This window comes from Miniopterus schreibersii (genome assembly GCF_964146895.1).
Source record: "Miniopterus schreibersii genome assembly, chromosome: X".
Classification (NCBI taxonomy): Eukaryota; Metazoa; Chordata; class Mammalia; order Chiroptera; family Miniopteridae; genus Miniopterus; species Miniopterus schreibersii.
In genome coordinates, this window is record NC_138104.1 from 13,038,370 (window position 1) to 13,061,494 (window position 23,125).

At 40.7% G+C, this 23,125-nt stretch overlaps 1 protein-coding gene across 1 annotated transcript in view; it reads left to right on the forward strand.

The window, feature by feature from the left end:
* TENM1 (teneurin transmembrane protein 1) overlaps positions 1 to 23,125 on the forward strand; it is a 711,536-nt gene that overhangs the window by 10,370 nt on the left and 678,041 nt on the right. Inside the window, exon 2 of the mRNA XM_081125839.1 lies at positions 6,997 to 7,063. The gene's annotated coding sequence lies outside the window, so the exon portion shown is untranslated. The remainder of the gene's footprint in view (positions 1 to 6,996; positions 7,064 to 23,125) is intronic.

Below are 23,125 nucleotides of genomic sequence, written 5' to 3' on the forward strand. Positions count from 1 at the left end.
ATAGTCATGAAATGAATGAATGTGTTAGGGTTTTCCTGCGCGGAGAGTGTACTGGGGAGTGGTGGTTTTTCTACTGTTGACCCAAAATCATGCAGTGTCCTGCTTTGTAGGCATCTACTGAACTAGATGAGGGGCTTTAAAGTGGGGAGGGGGGCGCGTCACCAGTTTGGGGTTTTAGGAAGATGACATCTATATGAAGAGTGGATTGAAGTGGAGTAAGTGTAGGAGCAATTAGACGTTGAGAGGCTGTAAGCGATTATGAGGGTGTGAACCAAAGGCAGTGATAGTACAGATGGCAAGGAAGGGAAGCATTTGAGAGCCACTCATCAGTCAGCATCAGTGGGGCTTGGAGGCTGATTCCATTTTTAGAGGGTGAGGGAGAGGGAGGGATGAGGGAGGCTTTGGGTTCGGTGAATTAGGTATTGCCATTAAGCCATATAAGGAACAGAGAAGAAAAAAGCTCTGTTTTGGTGGGAACAGGGAGGCCAGGTTTGGGTTTATTTAATGTGAGATACCGTCCAGACATCCAGATGGAGAGCACTTGTGACAGATGGAATCGCAGATCTGCAGATCAGGTCTGGAGGTAGAGATCTGTGTGTCATTAGTCAATGTGGGAGTTGGAACCGGAGCCACAGGAAGGTGAGCTCACCTCGGGAGTATACGCAGAGTAAGAGAAGCAAAGATGCGATCCTGAGAAATGCTGAACTCAAGAGGCTGGTGGAATAAGAGGGGCCTTCAAAAGAGCAAGGCAGAATAAGGTCGGAGAGGTGGGAGGCGAACCAGAAAACAATGCAATGGAAGCTAAGGGAGGAAAAGATTTTGGTTTTTTTGTTTTGTTTTGTTTTTTAAATTTTTAAAAAAAATATATCTTTATTGATTTCAGAGAGAGGAAAGGAGAGGGAGAGAGAGATAGAAACATCAATGATGAGAGAGTCATTGATCAAGCCCACAACCCGGGCCTGTGCCCCGACCAGGAATTGAACCCTGATCGCCTGGATCCTAGGTCGACGCTCAACCGCTGAGCCACTCCCGGCCGGAGGGAGGAAAAGATTTTGTAAAAGCCTCATAAGAGGAAATAAAAGTGGCCAATAAGTGTGGAAAAAAACGTGATCTTCAATAATCAAAATAAATGCAAATGAGAAATAATAAAGACAAGGGATTTTTTGTTTTGTAAGATCATGCTCAGGGCAATTGCTTGTCTCAAACGTTGGACACTTTCTTGATTCCCATTTTATCATCCAGTCAATTAACAAATGTTGTTGACTCTACCTTCAAACCATATGCTTTATCTGAATCATTTTCTCCTCCTTTGTCATTAATACCTTAGACCAAACCACCACCATCCCTCACCTAGACTACCAAAATAGCCTCCCCTTGATGCCCATATATATATTTTTGCCCCCATATGGTTTTCTCCACAGCAGCCAGGGTGATCCTTTAAAATATAAATAAGATCTCATCATTTTCCCACTCTCTGCCCTCCAATGACTGGCTTCTTATCACACTTAAAATAAAATTAAAAAAATAATTTAAAAGCCTTTGCCATGGCCTACACAGCCCTACACGATTTGGTCCCTGACTACTTATTGGGCCTCATATCTTACCATTCTCCCCACCAAACCTTGCTTATAACATTCTAGCCACACTGCCTTCTATTTGGTCTCTTAAACATGCCAAGCATTTTTGTCTCTCAGGGTCTTTGCACTTGCTGTTTCCTCTGCCTGAAATGAATTTTCCGCAAGCTTTCTATAAGCTTCCTTTCTCACTTCATTCAAATCTTTGAGCAAATATGCCTTCATCATAGAGGCCTTCCCTGGCTCTCCTATGTAAGGAGTCCTATCATGAGTCTTCATTTTCTGTGCCCTTATATACTTTCATTTTTCCTCATATTACTCAGCACTACCTGGTATCACACTGTAGTTTTGTTTATTTATAACTTACAGCTCCATGCGAGTGTGGACTTTGTGTGTGTTTTGTTTATTACTGCACCCGTATCACCTAGCACAGTGCCTGGCACATACATAGTAGGTGTTTAATAAGTGCTGGTTGAATAAATGAATGAATAATAAGGACATGATGAAGTGTGAGTTGGTATGGATTTGGCAGCTTGCAGCAAAAGCCTTAAAAATGCTCGTACCATTTGACCTAGTAATTCTACCTCTGGGAATTTGTCCTAAAGAAATAGTGTGAAGTGCAGAAATAGCTTTATTTGCAAAGATGTTCACCAAGCTTTATTTGTAACGGACGACGAAATGAAGGAACCTAACTGCTCAACAAGAGAACTGCTAAGTGATTTATGGTACATCTAGATAATGTAATATTTTATGGCCATTAAAGATGACGTTTACAACTATCGTATGATAAAAGGAAAACGTTTATGTGATACTCTCAAGTGACAAAGCAGGATACAAAATTACGTATTTCCAATATGCAAGAAAGAAAAAAAGACTGGAAAAAGATGCACAAAAGTGCTAAAATGATTATCTCAGGGGTAGGGTGAGAAATAGGTGATTCCCCCCCCCCTTTGTACCTTTCATATAAGTCTGTATAACTTTCATTACAGAAAAAAATACATTTGCAAAACAAACGAAGAGGAAACAAAAATCCCGCAGAAAGAAATATTGCACCTTAGAACTGAGGTTTATGTAATAATTAACTAAGAGAAACCTATTGTTCTTGAAAGATGGTGCTGGAAGGAGAGGAATTTGCCAGTTGTAACTGGGGCCAACTGGTTCTCTGCCTAAAGAAGTCTACAGACAGAGCAAATAATTGAGATCCACTGATCCAATCTACCCTCCCCCTTCCTTAGCCTTTACCAAATTATTGTCCGTATCCATGGGGTATACATATATGTTCTTTAGCTATTTCCTTCACCTTCTTTATCCAGTCACCCCCCAGCCCCCTCCCCTTGGGCACTGGCCAGTCTGTTCCATGTGTTCATGTTTCTGGTTTCATTTCATTTGTCAGTTTATTTTGTTCATTAGATTCCACATATGAGTGAGATCATATGGTACTTGTTTTTCTCTGCCTGGCTTATTTCACTTAGCACAATACGCTCCAGGTCCCTCCATGCTGTCTCAAAGGGTAAGGGGCCCTCCTTTTTTACAGCTGCGTAGTATTCCACAGTGTACATGTCCCACAGCTTTTTTATCCACCCATCTACTGATGGGCACTTGGGCTGTTTCCAGGTCTTGGCTATTGTAAATAACGCTGCTATGAACATAGGGACGCATATATTCTTTCTGATTGGTGTTTTGAAATTCTTAGAATATATATTCTCAGAAGTGGGATCCCTGGGTCAAAAGGCAGCTCCATTTTTAATTTTTGAGGACCCTCCATACTCTTTTCCACAGTGCGTGCACCAGTCTGCATCCCACCAGCAGAGCACGAGGGCTCCCCTTTCTGCACACCCTGCACACTTGTTTGTTGAAGTATTGATAGTTGCCATTCTGACCGGTGTGAGCTGGTACCTCCTTGTAGTTTTCATTTGCATCTTCCTGAATCCAATCTCTTCACTCACCGGAAAACCTAGGAGGGCTGAGTTTATTCTGTCAGGATTTGAACACGTTCAAGGGAGAATTAGGTAAGTTAAGGCTTCAGATTGCTGTGGAAAACACTAGCAATTTGCTTCATGTAAAACAGAAGTGATTATTCACTATATTCTTTCATGTCATGTAGTGAAAACAATTAAGTGAAGTTAGACTATAGATTACTTGGCTATTCAGCCACAGTCACCTCTAATGGAAAAGAAGAAAAATAGCATTGACAAGTTTTGGCAGGTCTCATCATTAGAAAGGCCCATATTGCCAGAAAAAAGAAGCTGCAGCCAATAATGTGAACCTAGAAGTTCTTCAGGCCCCGAGGAAGAAAGTGACAATACAGAGTGTTGCAGCATTAATTGTCTGAGAGCACTGATCATTGTAATGGGGAAACTGTCTCTGTTATTAACACAATTATTTTCTACAAGGTCTTTGAGTAAATGTCCCATTAGAAAAATAGCATTAGAGGTTTCAAAGCATGTGTAGCAATATACTCATTAGTAAAACAAAGTGTGACCTATATGCAGCCCAAAGTCCCTTCAAAATAATAGTGTTAATATAGGTGTTATAGTTATAATTAGTATATAATTGAATAATTAGTGAAAAACACACAAAAACATCCCATTTTCGAATCAAACAGAAGTTATACTTTTAAAATCCCTCTGAGAAAGATGTGTATCCATATACACATATACACATATTCACCTATATGTATGTGTCTTTTGAATGCTTTTAGGCCCTTCTTCCACTCGCCTCCAAATTATGCATTTCATCTCCATAGCCAAGCTCAGACGATGGTTTCATTTTAGGAAGCTGAGGACTGAAAGATGTAGAATATTATTCTCTCTGTAGGGCCAAGCAAGAGGCAGCAGGACTAATGAAAGTCTGGGTGAGGTGATCTCTTAACGAGCTGCTCAGGTTTGGGTTCAGGACTCTGCTTCAGCCTCCAGCCTATCTCCAAAACCTACAGTCAGTTCTGTGAGGGGCATTTCTTTTTTTTTTTTTTTTTTAAATATATCTTTATTGATTTCAGAGAGAGGAAAGGAGAGGGAGAGAGAGAGAGAAACATCAATGATGAGAGTCATTGATCGAGCCCGCAACCGGGGCCTGTGCCCTGACTGGGAATTGAACCCCGATCTCCTAGATCCTAGGCCGATGCTCAACCGCTGAGCCACGCCCGGCCGGGCTGTGAGGTGCATTTCTAACATTTGCTCTTTCTGCCTCCAGTATGCGTTATTCGGTTGCGTTCGATGATGGTTGTCAGACATTCTAACTTTTTCTCCTTAAAGGGTAGCTAGTCCACATGCAGTATTAAGACAGTCAAGAGTTTCTCTGATCCTGGCCGGTGTGGCTCAGCGGTTGAGCATCGACCTAGGATCCAGGAGATTGCGGTTCGATTCCCGGTTCAGGGCACAGGCCCAGATTTCGGGCTCGATCCCCAGCAGGGGGCCTGCAGGAGGCAGCCGATCAATGAGGCTCATCATTGATGTTTCTCTCTCTCCCTCTCTCTGAAATCAATAAAGATGTAATTTTAAAACAAGAGTTTCTCTTTCGGAAATGAATTCTCCAGTCGAATGGAAGTAAAAGGTGAGGGATTTGTTCATGTTTGGAACTGGTAAGTGGTGGCAAGTAACCTGGGGGATCTTATATAGATCCATCTATGTCCTGGCCTTCTCTAATCATAAATGGGAGACACCCTCTTAATGGCTTCAGTCTGAAGGCCGCTGAGAGGTGAGCAGAGAAGAGCTTTGCCATTTTAAAGTCCTCTTGCTTCCCAGGCCTCTGTGTGTATCACCAAAGCAAAATGCTGCATATCGGGCAGTTTATTTTTTAAAGCATTTTTTTTGCCAGCCTCCTCACAGAATCAGACTGATGGGTATGAAGCCAATTCCTCCAGACTTTGGTATCTGTGGCAGAAGAGCCAGCAGTATTTTTTTGTAGTCTCGACCTAAGTACTTTCTGAAATGCTTTCCCTTGAAAGGCTCTGACTTAGCACTATCACCGAACCGCTTGAACACTTGAGCAGAACTACGGCTTTTGTGAGAAACATTAGCAGTGATGAAAATGCACATTGGCAATTAGATTGCAACTAATCAAGTGTACACTTCAGTCTATTATGAGTGATTTATATATAGTGCACTGGCTATGGAGATCATCAGTAATAGTGTAATGCTCTATCATCATTACAAGGTCACCATGGTGATCTTTGTCAAAGGTGACAATGCTGTTATTGACCTACTTTTTAAAATAATTGTATTTAGAGATTACCTTGTGTCTTGATTGACTGTGGAGAAATTTTAAATTGTTGCCTTTACTACTGAGATTTTGCCTCAACTATAAAAAAATAGGTTTGGGGATTACTTGATTGATAAATTGGGGCCATGAGGTTAATTAAGTGCCATTCATAAAATATAGGAATGTGAGTTTTCGATTTCCTTTTTTTTTCACTTTCATTTACCACAGTGCCTTTTCTAACATGGGTTCTAAAATGTACAGGGATCTAAAATGTACAGCTTTTTAAATATATGGGTAATACATCTTCAGTATAGAAAATACAAATATACAGAAAGAAGAAAATTGTATATCTTGCATATATATTTTTTCTAAGCAATACTCACACTGTAATTACTTTTTCATTTATCAATATATTGTTAACATATTTGTATGTCAATATATATCTGTACACACACACACACATATTTAAAACTATATATATAGCACTATACAAATCAGAGAAGTGTGTCTCTCAAGTTGAGTAATTAGTGGGTATCATTATAGGGAACAGTTCCTGCCCTAGAATGGAACTGTTATACCCAGGGTTGCATATGGAGACATATAGTTAATTTTATAACTGTTAAATAAAGGAAATCATGTGGGATATTAAGAACATGACTGAACCACAAGTAAGGCGACATGGATTCTAATCCTGGCTCTACCACTAACCACATATGGGACTTTGTGTAAACCATTTACCTCTCTGGGCCTCAGTCTCCTAATCTTATAACAGGGTTGTTTTGAGGATTAAGTGAAATGCGTATATGAAAACTTCTGTGACCTGTAAAGGACTATCTTAAGGAATCACAACTACTACAAATTGTTTACACTGCTGAAAACGTCCTGAAATTGTGGGCTTTTCATCTCAAAATGAGCGGGATATTAAGCGAAAATAAGCTGGGAGAATCTTTGCGGGGGAGAACTCCACAGCCTTGCAGGCACGCTCACCTATAATTACGAAATTCTCTATTGGCAGCATAGTGACTATAATCGTTTGCAGTTTCAAGCAGACCTTTTAAAAAACTGACCCTTTTATCCCTTGTGGATGGTAAAATGAGGTCTGATCGTATTCACAACTCCCACCCCCGCCCCACATGTGTCTCTTCCTTTCCCTCGTATAAGGACTGTTTTGGACTTGCTTGTACATATTTTTGAAGGATAATTTGACCTAATTTGTTCACAGGAATTACAAGGGTGGCCTTTATTCAGCTGTCTCCTTTTTGATTCCTACAACTTCTGGATCTATCCAGGTATGTACATTCTACAATGACGTTTACTTTGGGAATTGAACCCTTAGCTGTACAATGTGGAAAGAATGGACTGTTGCACTGCTATAGTTTGTTATATTTATTGAGTGCCATGTAAATGAAATTGCATTGTTTGAAACTTTGAAAAACCTATTTGGCCGTTGTATAGATAAGCTTGTGTCTGTACTCCATAATTGTTAGTCTTGGCAAAACCAATTATGGAGGCTGTGCTATGTATTTGAGTGATTCTGTGACCTTTCCACATACAGCTACTCCTTGACTAATAGCAATATCTGCAGGGTACAAGGGAACAGCAGGAGCCAATGAGAATGTGTGTAAAGCCATTTAGTAGTTCTCATTGACTGCAAAATAAACATGGCATTCCTCCTTATCAATGGCAAAAATATTTCCACTCAGATGATTTTATTGACAAAACAAATATTTGCCTCCTGCAATGAATGTTTTAATTTTTAAGGAAAATCTGAAGTAAAATATCTTTATTGTCACTGTATTGCATTCATTTATCGACCCATATGCTCAGTAAATATTTACTGAGCAACTACTGAGTGCCTTTTCTTTTGGTAAATGTGCCAGTGTAGACACAGTGAACCTGGAATATTGAGAAAGTGATTGCTTCTATATTCAGCCCTCTGTGTTAGACGGAATATGTGAGAAAATGTGGCAAGATGGGGGGAGACTTTCAGATTACAGTTGGCCCCTGAACCCCCTGCATGCGGTCAAAAATCCGAGCAGCACTTAAGTCAGAGCCCTGTAGTAGTGACCCTGAGAAGATTAGTTTTATTAGTTATACTATTCCTTTTTCCTTCAAGTTTACATTTCATTGAACATGAGCCAAAACTAAGTGAGGTTGATTTTGGAAAAATTGTCTCATTTTAATGGTCTGTATTACCTCTGGGACGCCGCTGGCCAAAGCTGTGTGGCCTACGAGGCAAAAGTTACGATAATTAGAATAATTTTTTCCTATTGTCTTGTTTCCATTATTGAATTTTTACAACTTGAACTTTGGATGGTGTTTTGAAATTTATTAAGAGACTACTTAAGCAACTGACATTTTCAGTAAACCCTGAAAAAAATCCTGAATATAAATTGTGACTCCCCCCCCAACTTGAGGACAGCCTGCCTTCGCATCCACGAATTCAACTGACCCAGAGGGAAAACTGTGTTTTCACCCAGTGGCCAGGACTCCACGCTTGGGAAACTGCTGTTCCGAATTTGAAAATCATTTTCCCATCTGTGGTTGGCTGAATCTGCAGATGCAAAACTGAATCCTGGGGTATGAAGGGCCCGCTGGATTTACTGGGGAAAAAAAATAAAAAATGCGGGTAAGTGGACCCAAGCGGTTGAAACCGTCCCTGTTCAAAGGTCAACTGTGATTGAAATCCTCAGTCACCTGAAGGACTTCCCTCATTGATCTTCATTCTAATTAAAAATATTGGTCCATGTGAAGTCCTTAGGAAGTAGGGAATAGGAAGCATTGAGATCCCCCTGCCCCCTTCTGTTCCTTGATACCTGTGTCTGGCAGGGCCACGCTTAATTATTCAAATAAGAACTCTAATCCCAACTTACAAAAAAGTCAAAAGGATGATCTGAGTTTTTGGTAAGCCCTTGGAATCACTTGATGCATCCTCTAAGTACGGTTCAAAAATAAAATTACATAAAAAAAATGAAATCCCTAAAATCTTGGAATTCCCACTGCCCTTCAAAAAATACAGCACGAGTACAAATACATTAAAGGTTTTTTGAAAGATTGGGTTCCAGTTCATCGAAATTAGTCTGTGATGGGAATTGAAATGGGATTTGTCAGTTTTAACTTTGCCATTCTCCTAGAGGTGCTGCCTCTTAAGGGGACACCCTTGCCAAGAAATTCAGATCACTACAGGAAAAAAATGTAAGATCAGGAAAGAAAATGACAGATTAAAAAAGAAACTTCCCGAGGAAGTGGAGGTTTTTGCATATTGTATCATTTGTGGAAATAACTTTCTTAACTTGGGAATTGCGAGTCTGCCGGTGATGTAATATTAACTTGAAAGGTATTTTTTTCATACCAAGAAGGTTAAATGTGTGAAAGATGATTTCTCTGCCTAACATAATGTGGGATGAATAGATCAGAGTGGAAGCTAAATGCCTAAGAGGCCCAAAGAGGGCACCCTTAGGAATATGCTTGGCTCCAGATATTTAGGAGGGTCAGAGAGCTGTGACCTTTTGTCCCTTAGAGGGACCCCACGGCATAGAAGAAAAGCCCTCGCCCGTTAATCAGTAAACCAGGAGCGACAGCGGCTCCTCGGCTCCCGAACATCCCCGGGGACGGGCATTCGGGCGGCGATGCTCCGGTTCCCGAACCCGCCTCGGAAATCGAACGCGCCCCGGGGCCCGGCTGCCGCCTGCGGATCCCCGGGTTTTCCAACGTCTCCCAACTCGAACGGGCTCCAGAGCGGATCCTGTTCGGAAACCGAGGCGCCCTGTACTCCCTCCCGGCCTTAAGGAAGGTGATGTGGCCCTCAGGTCACTTCTCCACGCTCAGCCCCGGTTTCTTTGCGTCTGATACAAAGTTGGGGATGCAGAGCTCCAGCTTGTTTTGTGCTCACCCTTTAACTTTTAGAAAATTAAGGATTATGTGGTCATGCACGCTCACCAGTTGTTAAAAAGGCTGCTGCTTGTGTAAGTGGCTTGGTGCTTTGGTAAAAGGGCATTTATTCATTCATTCATTCATTCATTCATTCAATTATTTAATTATTTAATTATTTAATTAATCATTCATTCATTCATTCATTCATTCATTCATTCATTCATTTATTTATTATCTTTGATCTTAAAGCAACTGTGTATCCTGACAACTACCACCGGCACCCCTTCCCCCTGCACCCGGTACTGACATCATGCCAAGCAGATCCGAGTAGTTTAGTCAGTGGTCTCATTTTCCTACCTGATAAAAATGCTGAACTTCGGGGTACTGCTGTGCTGCTCCCCTGCCGGGCTCCTGAAGTTCAGCAAAACTGCGTGTTTCCTCCCTCTCGCAAGGTGGTCATTCAAGGTCAGGCATCTCTCAGTAACTTGGAACCAGCCAAGTGCATAAGCCGATGACTTCAGACTCCAATGCTTTCAATCTGGCATCCTTCATGAGCATCGAGTTCATATTAAAGCATATAAAATATATTCTCCTTCATCTACATATCACAGCAATAACAACCTGGGCTCAGGACAGTGCCTGGGAGCAAATAACCGCTTGGAGTTAATGATCTGAGGGGCAGCTGAAGGACCATTGACTCTTCCTAGCCAGTCCTTCATCCCTATAAAATGCCTATTCCTGAGGTGTCAAGCCTTCAATAATTTTTCTGTCTCACGTCAGATTAAGTAGTGGCCATAAATAATAGCATTTACTACATAGTAATGAGATGTGGTAATGCAATAAAATATCAATGGTTCTAGTGCTGTGTAAAGATGGCTGTGCTGATCAAACCAAAAAAAGGAGTGGTAAATGAATCACAGTGTTTTAGCAGTGACTTTCTCTTTATTGATTTGAAATGAACATAAGTAAGGATTCGTATGGTTTTAGGGGAACGGGTCCCTTTCCTTTTCGCCTTATTCCACGGACGAATGATCCATTTTACAAATAATAAGAAAATGCCTCTGACACCTATTTTAAATGTATAGTATATGTTCGGCTCCCCCCTGCCTTTTTATTTTTGTTTATTTATTTATTTATTTTAAATTTATTTTAAATATATCTTTATTGATTTCAGAGAGAGGAAAGGAGATGGAGAGAGAGATATAGAAACATCAATGATGAGAGTCATTGATTCCCCCTGCCTTTTTAGCACTTGATTCAGTTTCAAGATATGTACAGCTCTGAACTAAGTGACAAATACAACTCCACAGATGCTTCTTTTCCAGAGGAAGCATTTTTAATTTCTTTATTATTGTGACAAATTAATAAGTCTCTGCAGTGCGCCAGGCATGGTGCTGGGTGCTAGGGAAACAAAAATCAATAAGGGACATGGCCCCTAATCCCAAGCTCATGGCAGAGAGGTGAGGACCGATCTGTATACAGAGACATAAAATAATCAAGTGTTGTGGGTACGGAATGTATATGAATTTATTTGTTCATGGCATTCATATTATTTTTCTAAATAAAAAAAAAGATTCACATATGAGAACCTCCTCTGTAGGCCAGGGATATATAAGCTCAAATAGCCCCTACTCAGAAAATATACTGGGATCACTGGTCATGAGAGGCAGAACCGCCCCCCCCCCCCCAAATGCTTTGCTTTGAGGTTTAAGTAGGTGAGATGACCCAGTTCTGCCACATACTGGCTGTACAGCTCTTGGGCAAGTAGATTAAGTATAATCTTTCTAAACTTCAGTCTCCTCACCTCAAAAATGGGCATGGTAATTACACCTCATACCTCATAGACTTGGGAGCTTTAGAATGGCATGCAAATGACACATAAGGCACTTTCACAGTGCCTGGCATATAACTAGTACATGCTCAATAAATATTAACCACCACTCCCACTACTACTATTGCCACTATGAGGGCAAAAAGTGTGTGTGTGGGGGGTAAGCAAGTATTTGGAAAGGCTTCATGGAGAAGGCATGCTAGAGGCATTCTGTGAGTGTGGACTGGTGGGGGGTAGGGAATAGCAACTTGGTATTATCTGATGAACAAATAAATGGTAGGGACAGGCAGATGTTCCAGGCAAATGAAGCAGTGACGCAGAAATACCAAATAGCCTGGTCTCTTAGACATGAGAAGATATGAGGCTGGAGAGATAGGCTGGGGACTGATGAAGAGGGGCTTCTTTGTCCTAGGGAGCATCTCCTTTTTCCTGCAGGCCAGTGGTTTTCTAAGGCTACTTGGGAAATTTGAAGTTTGGTGCACTCTCCACTGACCTGTGTCCCGAGGGCAACCCTTGAAACAAATTCACCTAAGAACACCGTTTAAAAGCCGCTTTTATAGGCATGGGGGAACTAGGGAAGGACTTTAATTACATTTGTGATCATACGGCAGCGGTTTTCAACCGGTTGTGCCACGAGAATTTGTAAAACATGCAATACCCGACTATTTAGTTGGGGGCACTCACCTCTTTTCCCTTAGATCGTCAAATAAAAAAATAACAGCAGCCAACACAGCAATAGCCCTGCGCTATGAAGGCCCGTAAATATGTAGGTCATGTAATAAACTTGCATCTTATTGGTCACGGTGCCTAATAAGGTTGCATCTGATTGGCTGATTCTTGGGACCAGAAATCCTTATATATATACAAGTACAGGCACCTGGTGGTTGTTTAAAAGTCACTTTGGAGCAAAAAGGGTAGGTAATTACTCTTATTATTTTGCTTGTAAATCAATCAAAATCATACCTAGCTTTTGCTGTGCCGCAGAGCTTCAGTAGCTAGCTTTTGTGCGCGGGGAGATGGGAAAGTTTGAAAATCGCTGGCCTAGAGGATTCGCTCTGGTGATTGTGTGGAGAAAAGATTGGAGGGCTTGAGACTGAAGGCAAGGAAACCAGTTAGGAGATGATTGCTGCAGGCCACATGAGAGATGATGAGGCCTAGGTGGTAATTAGCAATGGGAGTAACCGAAAGGGCATAGATTTGAACGAGATGGTTACCAAGCTTCAGTGTGTATCAGAATCTCTTGTTAAATTGCAAACTGCTAGACCCTACTCCCGGGTTTCTGTTGCGGTTGGTCTGGGGTGGGGCCCAATAATTTGCGTTACTAACAAGTTTCCAGGGGGTGTTTATGCTATTGGCCCAGGCACTACACTTGGAGATACGCTAACTATCTAGAACTCACAGGCAGGCCACACTTAGGAAACCCCGGGGGTACGGGAAAGGTTTCTGGCCTGGAAGACCGGATAGATTGTGGTACCATTCAGAGTCACTGAGATCAAGTCTAAACCGAGTTGAAAAATCTTTCTCCTGACCCTAGCAAAGGAAGGTCAGCTAAATATCTTTAAACATGACTTGGAATTAGATCCTGGGCCCTCTTCTGGATATCTTGACCCTGTACTCTTTTGCTAGTTTCTCCCACCCGTACCCCGCCCCCACCCCCACCCCATCCCCACCCCCACCCCCACCCCATCCCCACCCCCACCCCCACCCCATTCATCTGCTTTGTTGCCATTCAGGTTCAGGAAGTAAAAGTAAAGGTGGGCTGGGGTGGAAGACAATGAGTTTCATTTTATACCTGTTGAGTTTCAGGAGCCAGTGGAACATTTAAATGAGAGAATCTTTAAAAAAAAAAAAAAAAAAAAGCCTTAGGCTTTGTTTTTTGTTTGTTTTTAATTTAAGAAAAGTTTATCACCTTATTTCAGTCTGATCATGATGTAAAATTGGAATGGTCAAGATACAGGGACAGATATAGTTAGATGGAGCTTTCACCTGGTGACCTCCCGTGTATTTGCAGCCAACCCTATAAGGATTTCCGAGTGTTAAATTTGCTCATAGCTGACGGTCATCCTTTTTATAGTATAGGTCAGTGAGTCCGCAACATGTTCATTTTGAAATCCCCCTTGAACACTCCTGTGACCCAGCTTTCTCTACATTACCGCCTCGCCGAAAGAGAAATCAAAGTGTGGCAGAGTATCCATGCTGTTAAGTAGGGGACAGTAAGACAGTGTCATGTAGGTTGTCCTCTTGGCTTCTTTTCTTGTGTGTGTGTGTCTGTGTGTGTGTGTGAGGGGTGTGTGTGGCCTATTTCATTATCGGTCAGATTTCCCCCCAGTGTTCCAAGCTCTCTCTCTCTCTAAGGTTGAGAGTAGGCAAAGAAAAGATCTTCAAACAGGATAAAGTACATAAATGCGATGCTAATGTGAGGCATCGAACAGAGACTGTTAGACTTCAGAGAAGCAGTACAAGTGGGTACCAAGCAAGAAGAATTAAACTGATAGACCTGATTTTGTTGCAGGGGGGCACTTGTACAGGTAAGTGGATCTTTTCTGGCATATGGTGGGTGTATCCTTACAGAGCTGGATAGATACAGAAGGAGAGAGAGAGAAAGAGAGCTATTCTCAGTTTGCTCACTTGTTAGCTTATAGCCCTGTGACAGTCATCTTAATGCAGGGCCAAGAATATGGTCAGATGGTCCTTTTTAGCCAGTCACTGCCATAAACAGCCTTGAAAAGACACTGAGCTGTGCCAGCAGTCTCTTCTGAGGTCTGCTAGTCTTAGTGACTGATTACATACTTGTGTTTTGTGGGTAGGATAGCCACTCATACATTTCCATCGGCGAGGCGCTTGATGAGCCTCAACTTGTAGACTCCATCAGCATTTAACACTGATCTGTTAAGGAAAATGGAAGCATTACTCTACTCTAGAAAAACACACACGCAGGATCAAACAATCACAAAACTGAAAACAAAGCCTTGCCCTTTTGCGAAGTATTTATATATAAGCCATAATCAGAAATGCATCCATATTTGCCAACAAGAAGTCCAATACTGGGTGTTTAGGAAGTGGCATCAGAGTTGATTTAATTAAACTTAAAGTACAAAGATTTAATATGTGTATACAGATACATACACACACACACACACACACACACACACACACACACACATAGTATTTCTCTGAAATGTTATTTGTCATACCTGTAACCAACCTATGGATAAAAATTTGAAGCCATTAAAATCCTATACATACTGTAAAAAAAAAAAAAAAAAAAAGGGTTCTTGTGGTTTCTGCGAAATCTTTCTGAGCAGAAGATCTTCCGTAGGAATGTTGTTTCAGCCCCATGATACTGCTAACCTGACAGCTGAATGCAGCAAAGTGTCTTTTGGGTGAGGCAAAGTCCAGTTCTCCATTTCACCTTAATAAATTTAAAATTACTATTTCTTCATCCTAACACACTTCCAAAGCGTATTGAGAATCGCTATATAGTCTTTTTTTTTTTAAAGGTAAAGAAAAAAATGACCAAGATTCTGAAATAAGTACAAAGGGACAATGTAATCTGAAGTAGTCAGGGTCTTTTCTAGAGAATAGATGTTGAATCAGTGACCTTCAAATATTGCTCTACTTTCACTAGATGTCCGACGAATGTCAAATGAAACTGTTCAACGTATGTGATTTTAAATGGCTGCTTTCTGAAAACATATCCCCTGCTTATTTTCTCTCAGACTCATCTGTGCTACTGCCTGCAAACTTTACTTTTAAAAGATACACTTTTAGTGGCATTGACTACCACTCTGTAATAGAAAACTGATTCTGTTCCCTTATTTGCAAAATCCCCACCTGGTTAAATGGGTTGGATGCAATTCATAGTGTATGATGTAAACCTTCCATGAAAAATTAATATAAGCAATACGAGTTGTCAGTGCCCTTCTTAATATTCTTTAATTTTACATACTTTGTTCGAAAGCGCCCCGATTGATGCTGGAATATTTTGTATACTGTGTGTGAACACAAAATGAAAGATGCTCCTGTGTGCACGCCTTCATCTAAGTGTCCATCTAATATACTCTATGATGTGAGTGCTACCTATGAGTACTAATTTTCATCAAGCTTATGGTTTTAATCATAAGCGAGCACAGGAAGTTACTGTTCATCTTATTGCTGACAATAGTTTCCGGAGGCGGAGTGAGGAGCTCAAAGAAGAATGTTTGGTAATTCTAAGAAAGGCTGATTTTTGGTTAAGTACATTTTTGTAAGTCAGTTTGTCATTTGGTAAACACACAGTGATTATTCTTTCAGGCAGATGAAATATTCGCTAGAAAGAGAAGTGAGGAAATCACAGTACTATTAAAGAACGGCAAGGGAGGGGAGGCCTGTCAAGAATATTTTGACCCCAGGAGAAAGAAATCGAAATTGCCGTAGAGAGGGACCACCGAAAAATGGAAACCTTTAAAAGGGTTATTTCCATAAAGTCTGAGGAAATCTTGGCCTCCATTAAGAGTTTCGTCCCTGAGAGCCTAAACTATAAGTATAGTATCTGCTTTGTCTGCAGAATAAAAAGATCTTCGCTTAATCATCTTGGGAGCTGAACATCCTGCTACATTTGAATAAAAATGCCTATTTCATTACTGATGGGAACACAGAGTTCGGTGTACCAAGTGATTTACAGTAGCGCTTACTGACAGGGCTACCCTATAAATGAATGAGCTGTTTCAAGAATACTAGTTGTTAATATGTTTAGTATCAGGTGAAGTATATCATGCCCCCAAATTCTAAGAAATCTACCGAATGAGTGCTGTCTATTAAGAAAATAGCTCTATTACCGATGCCCCTTTTTCTCCCCGTTGACCCCTTCCACCCCACCCCACCCCCTAAAAACACACACACAAATGAACAAAAAAACCCAAATGTACAAAAAATTAATACATTTAAAAAATAGCTCTGTTATACCTTTGGGTAAAATGGAAAGTGGTGACGTAGAGAATAGAATTCTGATGCATTAACAATACCATCAGTTATTTTCTTCTAGTGAAGTCTCTTAAAATGTTGGCATGCATAGAGCCGTGGATCCTGAGCCGCAGAGGACCTTGAGAAAGCATTTGCTCTAGGCTTCTGCTTTCAAGCGTGTGAGTTTCTACACAGAGGGTCAGGGGGTCAGGTTGTACAATAAGTCCTCACTTAATGTCATCGGTAGGCCCTTGGAAACGGTGACTTTAAGCAAAATGATATGACAAAACCAGTTTTACCGTAGGCTAATTGATATAAACAAGAGTTAAGTTCCTACAGTGTATTTCTGGTCACAAAACCAACCAAACTTCTAAATAAAGACTCAGAGCATTTCTAGCATTAAACATTGAGATGAATGTGAGCTATACATACATTTAAGGAATATTAAGAAAAGCAAGCCCTGGCCCGTGTGGCTCAGTTGGTTGGAGCATTGTCCTAACACCAAAGGGTGGTCGGTTCGATTCCTGGTCAGGGCGCATATCCAGGTTTTGGGTTCTGGATCCCTGGTCGGATCCCTGTGTGGGAGACAACTGATAGATGTTTCTCTCCCATTGATCTCCTCCCTTTCTCCCTCTTCTCTCTAAGATTAATTAAAAAAAGAAAACAACATTTTTTTCCAACCCACTCTTGGCAGCTCAGGGTGCAAGGCGGGACCCACCCTGGACAGGATGCCCTCCCATCACAGGGTGCACTCACACCCACACTCACTGGGACTGGGACGGGGACAGTGTAGATGTGCCAGTTCACCTCGTAGACACATCTTTAGGACGTGGGAGGAAACCGGAGTCCCTGGAGAAAACCCAACACGGCCATGGGGAGAACACGCAGGCTCCACAGTCGGTGGTTCTGCCTGGAGTCCCTGGTGTTTTCCCTCATCAGCACTATAAGGAAACATCACTATTTGAGGACCTGCTATGCAGGGCTCTTTATTTAGCAAACACATAGCGGGGGGTGTGCCAGGCACTGTTCTGAGCGCTTCACAGACATTCACCAGGCACACTTGTCATGGCACCATTTCAACCCTCTCCTCTCTCTTTCTCTTTCCCCTTAATTTTCCTCTACACAGGGGTGGGAGAAATAGGTTTACACTTGTTTGCATGGAAAAAGACATGTAGGTTGTGATTATTACAATAGCTTTATTAACTCAAAAGAATGTCACAGTGGCACAGCAAGCCCCCCTTCGCCCGCCCCTGTACATCTTTTCTGCTACCCTTTGCCACTGCTCTCTCCTTAGTTTTGCCATTGGCCTTCCTTAGCACCGTTGCAGGCTTGCTGATGCCCTCCAGTGCAATGAGGTTACTGAACTCTAGTGTAAGTCTTTTTTTCCTCATCGATTTTAAGAATGTCACGGAGTTTAAGTCAAATTTCTTATAGAAATAAAAATAGATTACTTTTCCATTTTGCCGTCATCTCTGTGACTTGTCATTTTATCATGGAGGGAAATAAAATTGGCCTGGAATATTTTTTTAAAATATGTCTATTGATTTCAGAGAGAGGAAAGGAGAGGGAAAGAGAGAAACATCAATGATGAGAGAGAGTCATTGATCGGCGGCCTCCTGCATGCCCCCCACCAGGGATCGAGCCCACAACCGGGGCATGAGCCCTGATCGGGAATCGAACTGCGATCTCCTGGATCCTAGGTCGATGCTCAACCACTGAGCAACACCAGCCGGGCTAGACTTTTCTATGTGTTGTTTATTGACAAGTGTGTGTATGTGATATAGCAAGTTGTGAAGAATTACTTTATAAGAGCCAAGAACTGTTCTATTTATTTTACACCTGTTATCTCATTTATTCCCTACAATAGCCTTCTCATGCCTGTACTATTATATTATCACATCCAATTTTAAAGTTCGGAAGACTGAGGCCAAGAGAAGTTAAGTAATTTGGCTAAGTTTACTAGTAAGTGGTATGGCCAGTATTCAAACAGGGTTCCAGCTACTATTTTTCCCTATCTCCATTTGTTACTAAATCCATTAACAAGATGGTTCTGGTTTCTAAAAATCTGACTAATTTTTCTTGTTGGGTACCCAAATTTAGGAATTTCTAAGTTAAGACATCTGAATGTTGGAGTGGATCGGTGGATATGGCAGATTAATTTCAGACACCCTCATAGAGAGTGCTCTTAAGTATGATTCCAGTAGGTGTATTCAGAAATATAGTCCTGCAGTAGCCAAAATAGATAGGTAGGTAGGTAGGTAGGTAGGTCTGTAGGTAGGTAGATAGATAGGTAGGTGGATAGGTAGATAGGTAGGTAGGTAGGTAGGTAGGTAGATAGATAGATGATAGATAGATAGATAAGTAGGTAGGTAGATAGATAGATGATAGATAGATAGATAGATGATAGATAGATAGATAGATAGATGATAGATAGATAGATAGATAGATAGATAGATAGATAGATAGATAGATAGATAGATAGATAGATAGATAAGTAGGTAGGTAAGTAGATAGATAAGTAGGTAGGTAAGTAGATAGATAGGTAAGTAGATAGGTAGGTAGGTAGATAGGTAGGTAGATGATAGATGATAGATAGATAGATAGATAGATAGATAGATAGATAGATAGATAGATAGATGATAGATGATAGATAGATAGATAGATAGATAGATAGATAGATAGATGATAGATAGGTAGGTAAGCAGGTAGGTAGGTAGATAGGTAAGTAGGTAGATCGGTAAGTAGATGATAGATAGATAGATAGATAGATAGATAGATAGATAGATAGATAGATAGATAGACAGATAGATAAGTAGGTAGGTAAGTAGATAGATAAGTAGGTAGATAGGTAGATGATAGATAGATAGATAGACAGACAGACAGACAGACAGACAGATAGATAGATAAGTAGGTAGGTAAGTAGATAAATAAGTAGGTAGGTAGATAGATGATAGATAGATAGATAGATAGATAGATAGATAGATAGATAGATAGATAGATAGATAGATAAGTAGGTAGGTAAGTAGATAGATAAGTAGGTAGGTAGATAGATGATAGATAGATAGATGATAGATAAGTAGGTAGGTAGGTAGATAGGTAAGTAGGTAGGTAGGTAGGTAGATGTAAGTGAATCAGAGGAACCTGACTTTGAGGTGTCCCCTAATCCTTTGCCTAACCCTCATCACCACCCTGAGAAGAATGTCTGTCTTCTCTCTGTCTGCTGTCTATCGTTCATTTCCCACGAAGCCTCCTTGAGTAAAGAAAATAGAGATTTCCTCTTGGATTATTTTCTGCTTCCTGTACTTAAACTGTTTGTTATTTGTTTTTCTTCCTTTACCTTTTCTTCCTTGGGGATGTCACCTACCTTTATGACTCTAACGGCTGTTTCTTATATAAGTGATTCTTTAAAACCTGTCCCCACATGTGCACTTGAATGTCCTGCTGACACCCGAAACAGGTCGTGTTTCTAAAGGTGAGCACATCCTCTCTCCAAGGTTGGGTTCTCTGCCCGCCTTCTCAGTGTCTGCCCGTGGTGCCATCACTTTCCAGCTTGAAACCTTGTTTGCTTGGCACCCTTCTTGTGCTTGGCTTTCCATATATAATGTCGGTGCTTCATGATGCCTCTCACTTTCCTCCTTCGTTTCTGCACCACCGCCACGAGCTTTACCTCTGGCGTAGACAGCTTCACATTTTGCTCAGTAATCCCCTGCTGAAGCTTAGTATACTGCCTGCCCCCAGCAGGGACTCTGGATGTTGGTTTTGTGATTGATCAAGATGCAGGTTACCTCCGACCTCCCTCAACAATGAACAAGTCGCTTCTGAAACCAGATTTTTGGGGGCCTACCTTCTTCTGCGTGTGTGCATATCTCTTTTGTAGCCAGGTGTATACATCTAAATAAACGGGGTTCGAATTATATATGTCTCTCGTGAGCTGCCACAAGGAAGGAGACTTAAATTGATGCCGAATTAATGAGTTCTGATGCCTTAGGAGGCTAATTAGTACATTTTATCCATTGAGGGGGAGATAATAAGCTCCATGATGATGGAAACTATACATAGACTTTATTCATCGCCAGATCCCCAGCCCTAGCTCGGTACCTAGCATCTAGTAGATATTGACGAATATGTGTTGGATGAATTAATAATACATGTCAATGGTAGTGGCAGCTACGCTGTCCCAAAACAGGAGAACGAACTTGCCTCATTCACGCTAATATATTAGACTGAGGGGACTATACTCAGCCCTGGGATCTTTCCATGCAGTTATATATTTAAGGCAATAATTGAACCTTTAAGTAAAATTTATGTCCATGCTAAACCATGCTGCTTATGGGATGCCATGGCATGATTCTACTTGGGCACCACAAATTATATTGATAGGGCGAAATGTGTTTTCATGTCTGTTTGTAAAATGTGGAATATTATTGAGTCACTTTAAGTTTCCTGTTTGAGATGAGTTTAGGCTGGTTTCTTTGTTTTTGACACAGTTCAGTCTGTCATCCTGTCCTTCGAGATGGTGAAAATTAAATGGGGATGCTTAAATAATTTAATTTATAAGCTTGCTTACAGCTATGTGGTTTATCAAGCCAGATGTCGGTAGCCTCAGTTTCTTGCAGCTCAGATGCCGCCAGTACATAAAATAAACTTGCTTCTGCATGTCAGGGATTAGCATGTAAAAAAGGCAGAAACTTTCTTTCAAATGGTCAATCTTAGTGTAGTCTGCTGGGCAGTGACAGTTTTTAAAAAATCATCGGCTGATTTTGAAAAAGAGAAAAAAAAATTAGATTATAATTCATTCATAAAACAAGTTCAATGATATTTCTTGGGAAATCCTGTTCTCTCTCTATTAGGTGACATAATACATCTTTATAACAGAAATGTTATTCTCGCTTCACACCTCCCCCCCCGAAATTGTTTTCTGTTATTTAAATGCAATAGATTTATTCAAGTTTTTATGGTTATACTGTCAACATTTCCAATTTCTCCTTTAAAATTCGTGTAGACAATGTTTTTTAAAAGTATTACATTTTTATTGATTTTAGAGAGAGAAGAAAGGAGAGGGATACAGAGATAAAATCATCCATGAGAGAGTCATTGATCAGCTGCCTCCTGCACGCCCCCTATTGGGGATGGAGCCCACAACCCGGGCCTGTGCCCTCACCGGGAATTGAACCTGTGACCTCTTGGTTCTTGGGTGGATACTCAACCACTGAGCCACACTGGCCAAGCGGTGTAGACAGTGTTTTAAAGGGCATTTGTTTTCTAATGAGAAAGTATGCATCTGAGTCCTTTGATTTATTTAAGTGAAGTTGTAGGAGGCAGTTTGAAGTGATAGGAATAACGAAGAATCTCTCCTAGCACTGTACACATCCACAGTGGGACCTTGGGGAAGTCAGTTGCTCCATCTGGGTTTATTTCTTCTCATATAAAAGGAGGAGTTTAGGCTAAATCATCTCTCAGTTTCCTTGCATGCTCTAGAATTCTTTGAGATGTTTTAAAGTCTTAGACAGCCTTTATTTCAACATTCTTTGCATTATTAAATTCTTTCCATCCTTTAAGGCCCATGAAATATCCCAAGCTGCATGACTAACTTGACTTTATCATTTTTTGAATTCCTACAGCATTTATATAGTCAGGGTACAAAATTTTGCATGCTTGTATAGTCACATTTTGCCATCTAATCTTTTTTTATTTGATCCCTTCTTTCTTAAAAATGTTTTCATTGATTTTCGAGAGAGAGGAAGGGAGAGGGATCCAGAGATAGAAACATCGATGAGAGAGAAACATTGACTGGATGCTTCCTGCATGACCCTTAATGCGGATCGATCCCGCAACCTGGGTATTTGTCCTGACAGGGATTCGAACCAGTGACCTCTCGGTGCATGGGACTATGCTCAACCAACTGAGCCATACCAACCAGGCCTCTAGTTCTTTTATATGCATTAAAATTACTTCCCCAACTATATTGCAGCAGTCTTTTATAAATTTTATTTATTTATTTATTTTAAAAAAATTTAAATTTTATTTTTGTTTAAAATATTACAGATGTCCCTTTTTCTCCCCAATGACCCATTCCACCCTGTCCCACCCCCCTCCCCAGTCCCTCTCCCCACCATTTGCAGCTGTCTTGAATATAAGAAGCATGTCTTATACCATTCCTATTTCCTTCATTAAATGTTACATTATAAAGTACATGAAATTATTGATTTGGATGAGATGCAAATCAGTTATCACTGGATTGAACTTTGAGTATAAACAGAGGTTTTTCATTGAAGGCTGATTCATTGGTAGCTATCTCTCACCTTCAGTTTCTTTCTTGGTCAAATGATATTAATAATAGTACTGATGTGTGGCTTTTTAAGGGAGCATTAAATGTAGACTTTCTAAAAAAAATAAAAGGGTATAGTGGCCTCTTCTGAAATTATTGTTCCAGAGCCCTTTAATTGAAGTAATAAATATTCCAATCATAAAGGATTTTTTTCTAGGCCTTTAGACCTGGGGATTCTATTTGTGAAGAACATGTCCCTATTTGGCAAGAAAGAGCTATTTGGGGTATTTTTCTTTTCTGGATTTCTAATATCAACTTTCTAATCCAATCCAGCCAACATAAATTGAGCACACACTACGTGGCATGTACTGTGATAGACACTATGATGGCCTGGAAGAAGATTGGTGTGTGGAAAGATTGATAGGACAAAAGTTTTGC